This window comes from Lissotriton vulgaris, chromosome 8, assembly GCF_964263255.1.
Source record: "Lissotriton vulgaris chromosome 8, aLisVul1.2, whole genome shotgun sequence".
Taxonomy (NCBI): domain Eukaryota; kingdom Metazoa; phylum Chordata; class Amphibia; order Caudata; family Salamandridae; genus Lissotriton; species Lissotriton vulgaris.
The window spans coordinates 405,774,051-405,788,736 of NC_141696.1; the positions used below are offsets into that span (position 1 = coordinate 405,774,051).

General features: G+C 49.0%; 1 pseudogene; it reads right to left on the reverse strand.

Annotated features, from left to right (window-relative positions):
- Positions 1 to 1,227: 1,227 nt before the first annotated feature.
- On the reverse strand, positions 1,228 to 2,780 carry LOC147697092 (actin nucleation-promoting factor WASL pseudogene; annotated as a pseudogene).
- Between the last annotated feature and the right edge of the window lie 11,906 nt (positions 2,781 to 14,686).

Here is a 14,686-nt window from a genome sequence, read left to right on the forward strand (position 1 = left end):
GTGAGTGAGACAGAGGGAGAGATGGAGAGAGAAAGAGATGGAGAGAGAGAGAGAGTCAGAGGGAGACAGAGAGTCAGAGAGAGGGAGAGGGCGAGGGAGAGGGAGGGAGAGAGGGTGAGAGAGGGAGAGAGAGGGGGAGAGAGGGAGAGGGAGAGAGATGTGTGTCTATGCCGGGTTTGGTGGCTCAGTGGACGAAGGAGTCCGCTGCAGGGACCTATGATCAACATTATGGTCACAGTTTTTTTGTTACTCTAGCCCCGCCCCTTTCCCACTGACCCCGCCCCCACCGGTGCGGCCCTCGGACACAAACCACACTGTAAATTTGGCCCCCGAGAGAAAGTTTGTGAGTACCCATGCCCTACAGTGTCAATCACCAAAAAAGCATCCCCAAAGGAGGAAATTAGCAACATTAACAATTAAAAGATACATTCATTTGGAAAATGGCTCGGTATCTGAATACACCTACCCTATACAGTAAAACTGTGATTTTAATTCAAATTAGAATAAAGAGCAAGTAGGGCACAATTAAATAAAGTATGCCAAATGGTTTAATTAATGCATGTTTTAAATATTGCTGCCGTTCAACAGCGGATCTCGCTGCAGCATGGGTTAAGACACATTAACAGTTCATGCCAGTTTCTGCGCAGTCTCGTAGTATTTTAGTGATATGCTGTTTTGCACAGAAATGTAGTGTGCTAAAAATCGTGCAAAAAGTTAGATTAGCCTCGCCTTCCAATGCAGCACTCCCTCTGCAACGAGGAGGCTAAATAAAAAGATCAGCATTATTTAAAAAATAGTGTAGTGCTCTTACTAAGTTTTAATACGAAAATCTAGATACAGAAAAGTAAGGTATGAAAATAGTGTTTTCTTTTTGCATTATAACTTACTATTAGAAGTGTTTTGTCGTTCTCATACGTTACATTGAAACTCCCTTATTGGATTCGTGGAATGGAACATTTACATATCAACATAACGATGTAAACTTGCGCTCATCAAGAGGGAGTATTTTGGATGGTTATGACAAAACGTTACTGATCAGGCTGAGGTATTGCACAGATTATTAAGAAAGCGAAAAGGCAACAAAAATATACAGCAAATTGGTAGAACATTTACATGATCATTTTACAGTATTCTTAGACAGGAAGTAGTGTTTAGTATTCATTCACCTTAAAAAAATATATAATATATATTCATATATATGTATGTATATATATATATATATATTGATCAATCATCCCATTCATCATCATCTTCAAAATCTTCTTCATCATCTTAATCCTCATCCTCATCTGAAGAATGAATGGCTTTACTCCTTTTTTGAATCATGTCCATTAATGCACCCACAATTCCTGAGGTAGGTGCAGGTGAGGAGGGCACTGCATCCATCCCGTCGGGAGCAGCCTTTAGCTGTATGCCTTGTCTGATTTGATCTAATAGTGCATCTCTTCCAATGCAAGATACCGGTCTGTTTTCTTTCTGATCTTTCTGATCCACTTTCTTAAGTGCCGCTCCTTCTCTTATTTGCTCCTAGAGGGCAGACTTGCCTCCTGAAGAAACTGAAACTTGCATATCACCATCGGAAGATGGTCCAGGTGGAGGAGGAGGTCCAGGAGGCGGTGGAGGAGGTGGTGGTGGAGGGGGAGGTGCCCCAGACTTGGACATTGAGGGTGGTAGAGGAGGAGGTGGTGGGGCCCACTGTGAAGAAACGGCCGGAGCTTGAGGTGGTGGAGGGTGCACTCTGTTTGGAGGTGGAGGAGGCACGGAAGAGCCAGGCCTGAACGGAGATGGAGGTGGGGGTGCTGCAGTTGGAGCTCTAGAAGGAGGTGGAGGCGGTGGAGGCACTCCTCTTCCTCTGACCGGAGGTGGCGGAGGACCTGAATTGTGTGGAGGTGGGGGTGGCCCTCCTCAAAAAGGTGGTGGCGGAGGAGCCTGCCTGCGCAACTCGTTCTTTACAGCTTCAACACCACCAGTTTTTTTCAATAAAATGGCTTTGGAAGTTTTCTAATCCTTCAGCTGATCTTCTGAGATTCCACACATGTCGAACAATTTTTTAACTCTGGGTTCAAGTTGTTAACATCAAACCCTGTGTTCGGATCCCAACCAACATGTCCAATATGTTGGAAATTACTTGGTGTTCCAATGTCTGCTTTTGTTATCCTTTTTTTCTTCTGTTTCCCTCGTTTCTTCTCTCGGTTGTTATATTGAGTGTTATTGACTTGTGCAGGTGAACTATAGAATCTGTTCATTTCTGGATTTCGGATGTCAACAGTTGCCATTGGCAGACTTGGCCCATTCACTGGAGCTTTCCTGTGTTCAGATTTCCGTTTCTGTTTATCAAGTAATTCTGTTATGACTTTCCTAAATTTTCTAGCTTCTTCCTCATTTGCAAAATTGAGAGCAGCCTGATAGTTATCAGCAACAAAGGTATGAAAATACACTCTAGGGCAATTGTAAGTGAAATTAACATACAGCTCCTGTTCAAACAATTGTCTTCCTTCCTTAATGTCGTGTATTCTGATGAAATAGGACTGCTGCAGATTGTCTTTCACCAGGCAAGCTACCCCACAGTGTTTCTTTGACCACATGGAGTTTCTTTCTGCTGCATACAGCTGAACAACCGCTGAAGACATAGTCACGCTTTTCTTGCTCAGCAGGTTGAAGAGGCTTTGGTTCTCTTGCAGTGTCAGGACCAGGGAGGCTCGTTGGTTACCCTCTTGCTCTGCTGGTTGTTGTTGTTGCTCATGGTGCTGCCTTGGGGTGCCACACGGGCTCCCTGGCTCTTCACGGGTCACAAGCAGGGCACCAGGTCACTGGTAAGATGCTCTTCCTCTTCAGAACAGATACGACCTTTTTAAAGTTCATTTTAAGGGTTTTTAGGGTGGAGAGTAGGGGGAAGGTCTAGAGGTTAGTTTTAGTGTTGTTTTTGGGTTTTGTGTACATTTGGGGCCTTATTATGCCGTCGGTCTGAGTTTCCTCTGACCAACACCATTTCGGTCTCAGGACCGACCGACCTTCGGTCGGCAGTCCCGACACCACAATTAAAATGCGACCGCATATGGTGCAAGCGTACACTCCCATTTCTCAATGGGAGCTTGTGCTACGGCTGTAAACGGCCATAGCACAAGCTCCCATAGAGAAATGGCCGACTGTGTACATCCCTGCACCGTGTGGCAGGTACCTCAAGGTGCCTCCCACGCAGTGCAGGGATCAACAGGGGAGCAACATAGGTGTCCCCTCAGTCCACAGTCGGAGGCCGCAAGGAGAAGGGAGCCCTGCTTGGGGCCCCCAAACTCGCTTTCTGACAGGTTTTCCATGGGAAGCCTATGGGAAACTGAATATCATAATCCCAATGGCGGAAACGCCGTCCATTAACATAACATAACAGGTGTATTTGTAAATCACACGATTACCTGTAGGTGTCTTAGCGCGGAACAACAGATGTTTATTGTTACCCAACTCAATGGTACTCATTTTATCGACTTCAGATGGATGAAAGGCTGAGTGGATCTGCCGGGATTTGAACCTGTGACCATGAGGTCGAACACAGGCCCCTGCAATGGACGCATTAGTCCACTGAGCCACCAGACCCGGCTTATTGGGATTACCGGCCGGTCTCAACTGGCTGATGTGCTCCTTGAGCCTGTCAGAATCCAGCCAGAATGACTGGCCGGTTTCAATTCCGACCACCTAGTTTGTGATTAGGCAGTCCGATGTGAAACATATGATGAGTGTTGCAAAGCCTCTGACCCTATGTTGTATTATTATTAGGGTTTTTCACTAGTGTGTAGTTTTGGGTTTTCGTACCCTGTTTTAGTAATGTATCAATATGGCCGGATGCCTGTCACCCCCTCCCAACACAATCCCCAAGGATGGGAAGACGGACACAGTTCTGAACTTTTGGAAGGCGGGAGGGAGTTACCCTCCCGGCCGTATTTATTAAAATATGAAACAAAATTAAAACATTAAAATAACAGTTTCATATCATGTACAATTTTTCATTTATGACATTACGATGCGGACACGTTTATTGGCTAACCTTAACAAATCTCTAATACAAAGGTTCTCTTAGCCGAGTCTAAACATCCTGCAAATGCATACTTTCTAAATAAAAATTGTACATCCTAACATTACGGGCCAACGGCAAGGTCGTAACCGGTGTCAGATCCCTAATACCAGACCTCCCCCCTCACGTGTGAGGGGCGGGCGCACAGAGGACTGTACCTCTGTGCCAACTTCCAATTTCCCTTGTCTTAGCGGGGGCCCCTTATTTAACTCGACGCCATCTTAATGGTCGTCCGAGGACTCGGGTGAGGTGTCTAGAAGGTAGCGTGGACCCCCCTCCCTCCCCACACTGTTTATCACATCTGCCGTTGCGGATGTCCTGGCCCCGGGAAATTCGTAGGAGGGGCATCTAGCAGCCTCCTCCCCTGGGAGGGGCCTATGACCGCCTTCCCTTTAGGCGACCCCATACTTAGTGGGCGCCGCCTCCCCGTGTGAGGGGCCAATGGCCGCCTCCCCCCGGGCGCTCCCATCCATAATGGGTGGCGCCCCCCCCCTCTAGGGATCTTGAAATTACTGCTCACCGATCATGACCTTACCGCCCGACCAAAAAATAAATACGACGTTTATATACCTATTGAAGAAAGAAAATAAACTTACATTGCAAAATTTTTCCTTTTAACTAAACATTCAACATCACTTTCAATTAGACTGTGATACCCTGCTCCACTGGGGAAGAAAATTGTTATGAAGCAAATCATTTTATTGCAGTACAAACATTGACATCTTTATTAACCACCAAACCAGGAGAAAAAGATACTATCAAAGCAAATCAATTTTATTGCAGTACTAACGTTGCCATAAGGGGCTGGTGGGTGGGTCAAAAAATTGCTCCTTGTTCCGTCGAGGGCTCACGTGCAACGAGAGGGCGCAGCTTCCAAGCACAGGAACAAGAGGATGCTTCTTTGGATTGTTGCTCCTTTTATTCCTCTTCGGGAGGGCGTGTACCCTCCTCCGGTCCGCCTACGGGGCGTGGCCAACGGTGTAGGTGTCTAGGACAACCCTTCTTGGGCGGGAAAAGGCGCGCCCCGGCTACGCCGCTTCGGGCATACCAGCCGAGACACGCCCCCCGCCCAAAATGGTTTCCCGGGGGGATCCGGGCCCCCTACCATACGTTCGGGGGGACCGAGTGGTCGCCCCTTTCCATATGGCCGGGATGCCTGTCACCCCCTCCCAACACAATCCCCAAGGATGGGAAGACGGACACAGTTCTGAACTTTTGGAAGGCGGGAGGGAGTTACCCTCCCGGCCGTATTTATTAAAATATGAAACAAAATTAAAACATTAAAATAACAGTTTCATATCATGTACAATTTTTCATTTATGACATTACGATGCGGACATGTTTATTGGCTAACCTTAACAAATCTCTAATACAAAGGTTCTCCTAGCCGAGTCTAAACATCCTGCAAATGCATACTTTCTAAATAAAAATTGTACATCCTAACATTACGGGCCAACGGCAAGGTCGTAACCGGTGTCAGATCCCTAATACCAGAACTCCCCCCTCACGTGTGAGGGGCGGGCGCACAGAGGACTGTACCTCTGTGCCAACTTCCAATTTCCCTTGTCTTAGCGGGGGCCCCTTATTTAACTCGACGCCATCTTGATGGTCGTCCGAGGACTCGTGTGAGGTGTCTAGAAGGTAGCGTGGACCCCCCTCCCACCCCACACTGTTTATCACATCTGCCGTCGCGGATGTCCTGGCCCCGGGAAATTCGTAGGAGGGGCATCTAGCAGCCTCCTCCCCTGGGAGGGGCCTATGACCGCCTTCCCTTTAGGCGACCCCATACTTAGTGGGTGCCGCCTCCCCGTGGGAGGGGCCAATGGCCGCCTCCCCCCGGGCGCTCCCATCCATAATGGGTGGCGCCCCCCCTCTAGGGATCTTGAAATTACTGCTCACCGATCATGATCTTACCGCCACAGGCCGGATAGTTGACCGGCTATCCGGCCCCCCCACACTCCTACTAAAGGTCATGCTTTTACAAACCCCTTAACCATGCTATGAAGTCTCCTATGAGTAAGACATTCCCTTCCCTGGACAAATGGACCCCATCTTTGAGATACATGTGATCCCCCCGAATACATCCATGCGGAATACAATGCAACTGTCCCGAGCGAAACAACCTACTAAGCTTGTTATTGACTTTCTTTACTGAATGAATCAAAGCTGATACAGAGAGGGCCCCCCGCCACACCTTCCTGGGAATCATGTGTGACCATGCTATCGTGCACCCCGGAATCCTTCTCGCCAACCAGCTAACAGTAGATAGAACTCGCTCGAGTAGTACTCGCCGACCGAGTGTCACCAAATCATTGCCTCCCAGGTGTACTATGATTACAGACGGCGGTGACCTTGTCCGCTCTAACAGTCCCTCCACAAAACATTGAAATTGGTCAATACAGAGCCCGCCCCTTCCGTGGAAGGTCACCCTGCACCCGTATTCCCCAGCCGCGTGAATCATGTCACCTGCTTTGAATACGTCCCCGGCACGCCTCACGTATGAGTGGCCCACGACCCACACCACTCTTTCCTCAGCCGGTGATCTTTGACCGCTGGTCCCCAGGTGTCGGGTCGACTGCACAGTCCGCCCCGCATAGCATGCTCGCGAAACTGTAAACCAAACAGAAGACAAGAAGCGTGAGTGCATGACATTGGCTTCACAACATGTGCAACAGCATATACCTTTTATAACAGTTCGAGGACCATCGTCCCAATTGTTTCACCTTTTCCACACTCAGACCCCTGGCTGTAGCCTCTGTAGCAGCCCCTATCGTAAAGGAATGGGTCCCAAAATCGCCCAGGTCCAAGCCCGCTGCCGCGATTGCCATCGTTAGCACCGGCTGAAACTGAAACCTAGTCAGTGGGGTGGCGTCGGTGTGTCGCAGCAAGCTTCCCCCCCCATGCTACCGCCCTTTGCGCTAAATATTCCTCAACGCATTTTACCGGGCACATGGGGGACCCTCGCATGCGCTGGACAACAATACTGCCCCCCATAGCACCCTGATCGGTCTTGGACCTGGCTATTGTGACTACCATTGAATCACCCTTGATCAGAATGTGTTCCCGACACAGACCTCCCCCCGTATCCTGCTTATTTTTTGCCACCAGCTCGCTCACCCGCATAGCCCCATGGAATGCTAATGCGAAAGCGGCCCGGAGCAGCACTGCCTCGGACTGGGAGGAACATGTCGCGAGGAGTACCGACATCAGCAGGGACAACCTTTCTAGCCCAATCGGGCGCCTCTCGTCTACTCTATGACCCTCGAGGCGTTGCCACCCTCGCAGTGCCTTCTTTACCAGAAAGGACGATGTGGGGTCCCTGATGCCATGCGCCTGTGCCATGAATGCAATGGCGGCCCGGTGCCTATTGGCCGTTGCCGCTGATCGGCCTGCCTTGTGGAGTGCTACTAAAAACTTTAGGACATACTCCTCCTGCCCCCAATTATCCCCTCCTGCTGGACCCAAAAATGCACAATAGGAACGAAACGCTCCTTCGTATGCCTTCCTTGTCCTGGGGGCTAGGCTTGCTCCCACGAGGTCCTGTAATCCAGGGCACCGAGTAACCAGAGTGCTTCGGGAAATGGTGCCGCCACAAGGTCCGTGGAAGGTAGATAAGCCCTGAAGGCCTGCATGTGGGAACGAGAGAGTGCATCAGCCGCCTGGTTCAGCACACCCGGCACATGCCTCGCCCTAAACTGAATGTTCAGTCTCATACAAAGTAGTACAATTTCCTTCAGTAATCTCAATATCCACTTGCAGCGTGCTGCTTGATTATTTAAACATTCGACAACGGTCATGTTGTCGGACCAAAACACCACTGTGCGATCACGAAACTCATCTGACCATGCCTTCAGCGCCACAAAAATGGGGAACAATTCAAGAGCCCAATGTTACCTGTGAGCCCACTGGTGTGCCACCACATCGGCCATGTTTGTGCCGACCATTGATTACCGAAAATGGCGCCAAATCCCACGCTCCCTGCCGAGTCGGTCCACAAACCCAGCTCCTCCGAGGATGCTGGTGACTTGCTCCACACGACTCGACCGTTGAAATCTGCCAGAAATGCCAACCATATGCGCATATCCTGGCGAACCTCTGCAGACAGTCTTGTGCGGTGGTGCCCTTCCTTGAGACCGACCATGGCTTGTGCAATAGAGCGGGAAAAGGGGCGGGCCATTGGTATCACTCTAAGGGCAAAGTTAAGCTGTCCCACTGCTTGCTGTAACTGATGGAGAGATACTTTTTCTTTGCTAATGCACAGTTCTAGAGAGGCCCTGAATTTCACCACTTTTTCCCTGGGCAAATGGAAGCATCCCTCCACCGAATCGAGCTCAATTCCAAGAAACTCGAGTGAAGTCGATGGCCCCACCGTCTTCCCTGGTGCCAATGGCACGCCAAACTGTTTCATGAGAGTGCGAAATTCCAGTAAGGCCTGTGCACATTCCGTGTCACCGGCTGGCCCCAAGAACAAAAAATCATCTAGGTAGTGCATAACCTGGGTATAGCCCGTGGCTCTGGTGAACGCCCATTGCAGAAAACAACTGAATTTCTCAAAATAAGCACAAGAGATGGAGCAACCCATTGGCATACATCTATCCATGTAGTAGCGTCCCTGAAACACAAAACCTAACAGACGCTGATCCCGTGGGTGTACCGGGAGCAACCGGAACGCTGACTCAATATCCGATTTAGCCATCAGCGCTCCGGGCCCCAGGCGATTCAACATGGCGAAGGTCTCATCGAAGGATGCGTACCGCACTGAACAGATTCCTGGATCAATCGCATCGTTCACTGAAAGACCCCTAGGAGCCGACAAGTTATGAATTAACCTAAACTCACCTGGGTCCTTCTTGGGGACTACTCCCAATGGTGAACAAACAAAATTAGTGACTGGCGGGTGCCTATATGGGCCAGCAACCCGGCCACTGGCAACCTCTTTTGCAATCTTACTTTCCACCACCGCCGTATGCTGCTGAACCGACAGTTGGTTTTTACACAGTGATTCCCCCCGAAAATCCCCCGCCGGGATGTGGAAACCATACGAGAAGCCGTCTCGCAACACCCCAGCGGAGACATGATCAGGGTATTCATTTAGCCAGGGGATCATTGCCATGATATCTATGGGGATAGGTAGCGGTACCCCTCGGTCGTCATTAGACCTGTTTGGCCCCTCCTCTACCCCATGTATCACCATTCTTGGCTCTGCACGAACTCTCAGGGTGTGACGAGTGTCCGCACCCTGCACACTCATGCCTGAACTTACATGTCCCTTGTGGCCTCGTGCACTTGCCTCTGTTAAAGTTCCAACAAACCCCTTTTTTCCCCCCGTTCCCACCACTCCTTTGTTGGTGGTCACCAGCGACGCCTGCTCGAAAGGGCGCCGCCGATTGATGGCGGGAGGGCGCCGACCCATTCCCGCCAAGCGAAGACGACTTTGTCGCGCCCGGCAGGAGCTGCTTCTGCCAAGAGATGGAGTCGAGACAATCCCACGTCAGAGATGAATCGTGCTCCTTGGCCTTACGGAACTGAGTATCATAACCTAACCATTCATTGCCCTCATACGTTTCATAGAAATCCATTATACGTGTCTGATAGCAGGTCAATTCGGTCAAAACCTCAGGCTTACGTTCCCCCATAATCGCAGTAAACATCGCAAATGCCCTGGCCCAATTTGAGATCGTCTCATCTACCCTGAATCCCGCCATTTTTGCGCGCCACACATTCGGGTGCCACAAATCCTTCTGACTCTTCACATACTCAACCTCGTGATGGTCAGTCAAAAGAGAAAACATATTCACATACTTATCAGCCCAAATCAATTCTTTCGTGGCCAGCGGAATATGTTGGACCACCTTTTCCCTTCTTGAGGGTAACGTTCCCCCCCTCGCCATTGACAATGGCTGCTTACCCGAATCCAAAGCTGGTCCCGCTGTTTTTCCAACGCCAGGTGCCGGTCGTTCTGAGGGAACCTGTGGGGAGACAAGAGGGAGATTCGCCTTCGCGACATCTCTCGATTGCCGCAACTGCTTCATTAGTAACCTGGCCTCTTCGGCCGTGTCTCCTGGTGCCGTAGCACCCTCATTATTTTTGCCGAGCCATGCGGCTAACTGGGCGGCCAACTCCGGAGGCATATCCTCCTCGTTAGTGGGCGTAACTACAACCGGAATCGGTTGGCCCGCGTCTGGGATCGGAACCGGGGCCTCCACTGGACTAACCGGGCTTGCCGGGGGTGCCTCGGGAACTGGGGCCTCCCCCCCTGCCGCCCTATTCCTTGCCCTTTTACCTCTCCCAGCGGGGACTACTCCCGGCAATGCTGGTCCGATGACTTTCTTCGGTCTGCCCGTACCGTTCATTGCCGCCATCTGTTTTTTCATGCTCGCCATATCCTTCATCAACATGCGAAGCATCTGGTCAGTCCCAGCCTTCATTCCGGCCCTCTTGCCAGGCATCGTTGTCGGATATTCGATCCTTAATGCTCCACGAGGTCCTGGATCCGAAGGTACGGAGTCGCTGAAAGAGAAACACAAAATTACAAGTTCTCAAAAAATTGCTCCTTGTTCCGTCGAGGGCTCACGTGCAACGAGAGGGTGCAGCTTCCAAGCACAGGAACAAGAGGATGCTTCTTTGGATTGTTGCTCCTTTTATTCCTCTTCGGGAGGGCGTGTACCCTCCTCCGGTCCACCTACGGGGCGTGGCCAACGGTGTAGGTGTCTAGGACAACCCTTCTTGGGCGGCAAAAGGCGCGCCCCGGCTACGCCGCTTCGGGCATACCAGCCGAGACACGCCCCCGCCCAAAATGGTTTCCCGGGGGGATCCGGGCCCCCTCCCATACGTTCGGGGGGACCGAGTGGTCGCCCCTTTCCATATGTTTTGTTATATTGTGCTATGTTACTTGCTTTATAATGTTTGAATGTAATGCATATGTACGTTTGGGAATGTACTGTTATTTGCGGGTAGGTTTCCTGTTTTTATTTACGAAGGTGTTCAATGGGCATTGAGATTTACCTTATTTTTTTAAGGAAATCTATAGTGGTTTATAATAAATCAATATTTTTAACTTTGGTTTCTATTTTTTGGGTTTTCTGAATTGTTTCTTTTTCAGAACACCTTTTGGGGCTTTTGTGGGTCCTAAATACCTTGGATTGCTTCAAGGTATCTCTTTTGGATTGGCTTTTCTTTTGCATTTTTTGGATTATATTTTTCCTGTTTTTGACTAAGTGGATGATCTGCAGCTACAGAACAGTAAGTCATATTTATTTTATTTATTTTTTGGATGGGAAATGTTAGATTTTATTATTTGTGTAACTATTATGTGATTGTTATTTGGAATGTGTATTTTATGTGCTGTAATTCTTTTTTGTAATGGATTGAGCTTGTTCTTTGAGCTGTTTGGTTAGTAAGGTTTATATTTTTAATATAAATAATTCATATATTATTTTATTATTTCAGCCTTATTTAAGATTGAAGTTTTATATAACTTTTTGACTGATGTCATAAATTATTATGTTTATTATTTATATAAAAATGATTTGTCATGATGCTTAAGCTTATGTTATAGTTTTGGGGGTTTGTATGTTGGTAATTATAATATAATATGCTTTTGGCTATTTTTTTTAAGTAATCTGCTCCTTTGTTGTTTATGAAGAGTTTTACTTTAAATTGCAGTATGTTGTATATTCTATTAGATTGTTTGCTAAGTTTAGGTGCAATTTGGGTAACAGATTGCTCCAGTCATAGCTGTTGGTAGCTTTGCTCTTTATGTAATGCCACCAAAATGTACAGAGTGTGGTTTGGATTCCGCCTAGAGTTGTTTGTTTTTGCTTCCTGTGCCAAGGTGCTCCCATAGATATTCCTCCCTGGTATTTGGAATTTGAGTTGGCAGTTGTGTCCAGAGAGATGCAGTCTGCCAACCCAAGGATATTCAAAGTAAACCATTTGAGGGATTAGTTTGTGTTAATTTTGTTGGTAGAAAGGGCTTTCTATTAGAAAATTGTAGTGGTTAGCTACCTCTGTAACACGGACATAGGCTGGTGCTATCATTTGTTTTATTTCATAGTTAAATGTGTTTGTTTGTAGCATATTCTACACTTAGGGGCCGATTAGGATGGAGGATTTTCCGCCTCCTCCGGGCCGGCGGAAGCCACCTCCGGCCCGGAGGAGGCGGAAAATCCTCTGCGGACTCACCAAAGACCCACCGCCACATTACGATGGCTGGTGGGTCTTGGTTTCTGTCCGCTGCTTTTCCGCCGCGGTCGGATTACAACCGTGGCGGAAAAGCTCTCATTTGGCTGGCAGTGTCTATCAGACACCGCCGGCCAAATTAGGATGCATTTGAAAACATGCTTTTCCGCGGCGGTTTTTCCGCCGTGGAAAAGCATGTGTACTTTTGCTTTTGGGGGCCCGTTGCGGGCCCCCAGGGTGTTGGTGGGTGGGGGGTGCACATGGGGGGTACCTATGGTACCCCCCAGCATTTACATGCACAATGCGGCAGGCACCGCGCGGTGCCTGCCGCTTTGTGCATGTAAATGTTACACATGCACTTTTAACATTGCGGCGGGTGCTGCTTGAAGCAGCACCCGCCGCAATGATAAATATCCAGGATGTGACCGCCAGGGTGGCGGTCACATCCTAATCGCACATGAGGGAACGCCGCAGCCCATGCGGACGTTCCCTCATACTCAGGGGTCGCGGACGGACTCAAGTCCGTCCGCGATCCTAATCGACCCCTTAGTGCCAATTGCTGGAGGTGTCTCTATATGCTTTGATTGAAATGGTAGTAACAGCCTTATATGGCTGTGTGATAGTAAAGCTTTAAAATGGTTTGAATCATGGCTTGTTCAAAGTCTATGATTATTTTTTGTGGGTAGAAGTTACTTGGTTTATGTGGTTTAAAAGGTCATAGTAAGTGCTGCTTTGTTTATTTGCTAGCAGGGCACATATAAAAGGGATATTTTGTTTTGATATTCACCATGTATGGAGTATATATGAGTGAATAGTTTGAGACATGTTTTGAAGGTCCCATGCAACATCTAGATTTGACAATGGCTTAGTTTGTGTAAGTTACCTGCTGAGGAGAATATTAGAATGTGTTTTTCATTGTTTAGGTTATCATATAAAAAGGAAAGGTTCCTCATTATGTGTCATTGTTAAATGTTCAGATATTTCTATGCTGACAACACCCAACTCCTCCTCTCCCTCACCAAGAACCCAGAAATGACCAGACTCAGCTTCCAGGAAGGAATGAGAAGTGTAGCAGCCGGGATGAAGGACAGCTGCCTAAAGCTCAACTCCAAGAAGACCGAGGTGCTCATCCTTGGACCCTGCACCTCCACCTGGGACAACAACTGGTGGCACTCCACCCTCGGGAGCCCACCCATCCCGACAGACCTCGGCATAATCCTCAACTCCTCCCTCTCCATGAACCGCCACATCAACGCCATCTCCTCCACCAGTTGCAACTGCCCCCGCATCCTCTGTAAGACCTTCAAATGGATCCCCCCCGACTGCAGAAAGACCATCACCCACGCACTCATTACCAGCAGACTTAACTATGGCAACACCCTTTATGCCGGAATCACCAAAACTCTCCTAAGCAAGCTCCAAACCATTCAGAACGCTGCAGCCAGGCTCGTCCTAGGGACACCGCGCCATGAACATATGTCCCAACACCTACGAAGCCTCCACTGGCTCCCCAACGAGAAGAGGGTAACCTTCAAACTCCTCACCCACTCTTACAAATCCCTCAACAACATCAGACCCAAATACCTCAATGACCGAGTATGTTTCTATGTACCCAAGAGCAACCTCCACACCGCTGACCTCGCCCTGGTAGAGATCCCCTGCATCTGCAGAAGCAGAACGGGCAGGAGAGCTTTCTCCTACAGCGCAGCCAAAACCTGGAACGAGCTCTTGATCAACATCAGATGCTTCCCAACCCTCCACACGTTCAGGAAGGACCTCAAGACCTGCCTTTTCGACTGAGACCCACCTGTTCCCCCCCCCCCCCAGCGCCTTTAGACCCTCACGGGTGAGTAGCATGCTCAATAAACCACTGATTGATTGATTGATTGATCCTCAGGACCCCCCCGGCAGGAGCACATGACCCAACACAGGCAAGACCTCCACTGGCTCCCGGTCGAGAAGAAAGCAACCTTCAAACTACTCACCCACACCTACAAATCACTCCAGAACATCGGACCTAAATACCTCAACAACAGAGTCCGTTTCAACATACCCAAAAGAATCCTCCGCTCAGCTGACCCCGACATGGCAGAAACCCCGGTCATTCGCACAGCCAGAGTGGGTGGAGGAGCCTTCTCTTACATCGCTGCCAAGGCCCAGAACAAACTCCTGGTCAACATCAGATGCGCCCACGCCCTGCACACATTCAGGAACAGCCTAAAGACCTGGATTTTTGGGTAACCCCGGAGCTACATCTTCCTCCCCCCAGCATTTTGAGAACCTCATAAGTGAGTAGTGCACTTTGAAATTCCCTGATTGATTGATTGATTGATGTCTTGGTATTTTCTAGGGATGAGATGAGTATCACTGCTGGCTTTTATAGTTTGTGCAATTAAACGTTTTAAAGTGGTTATAGGTGATAGTTGGCCTGTGATGTGTTCA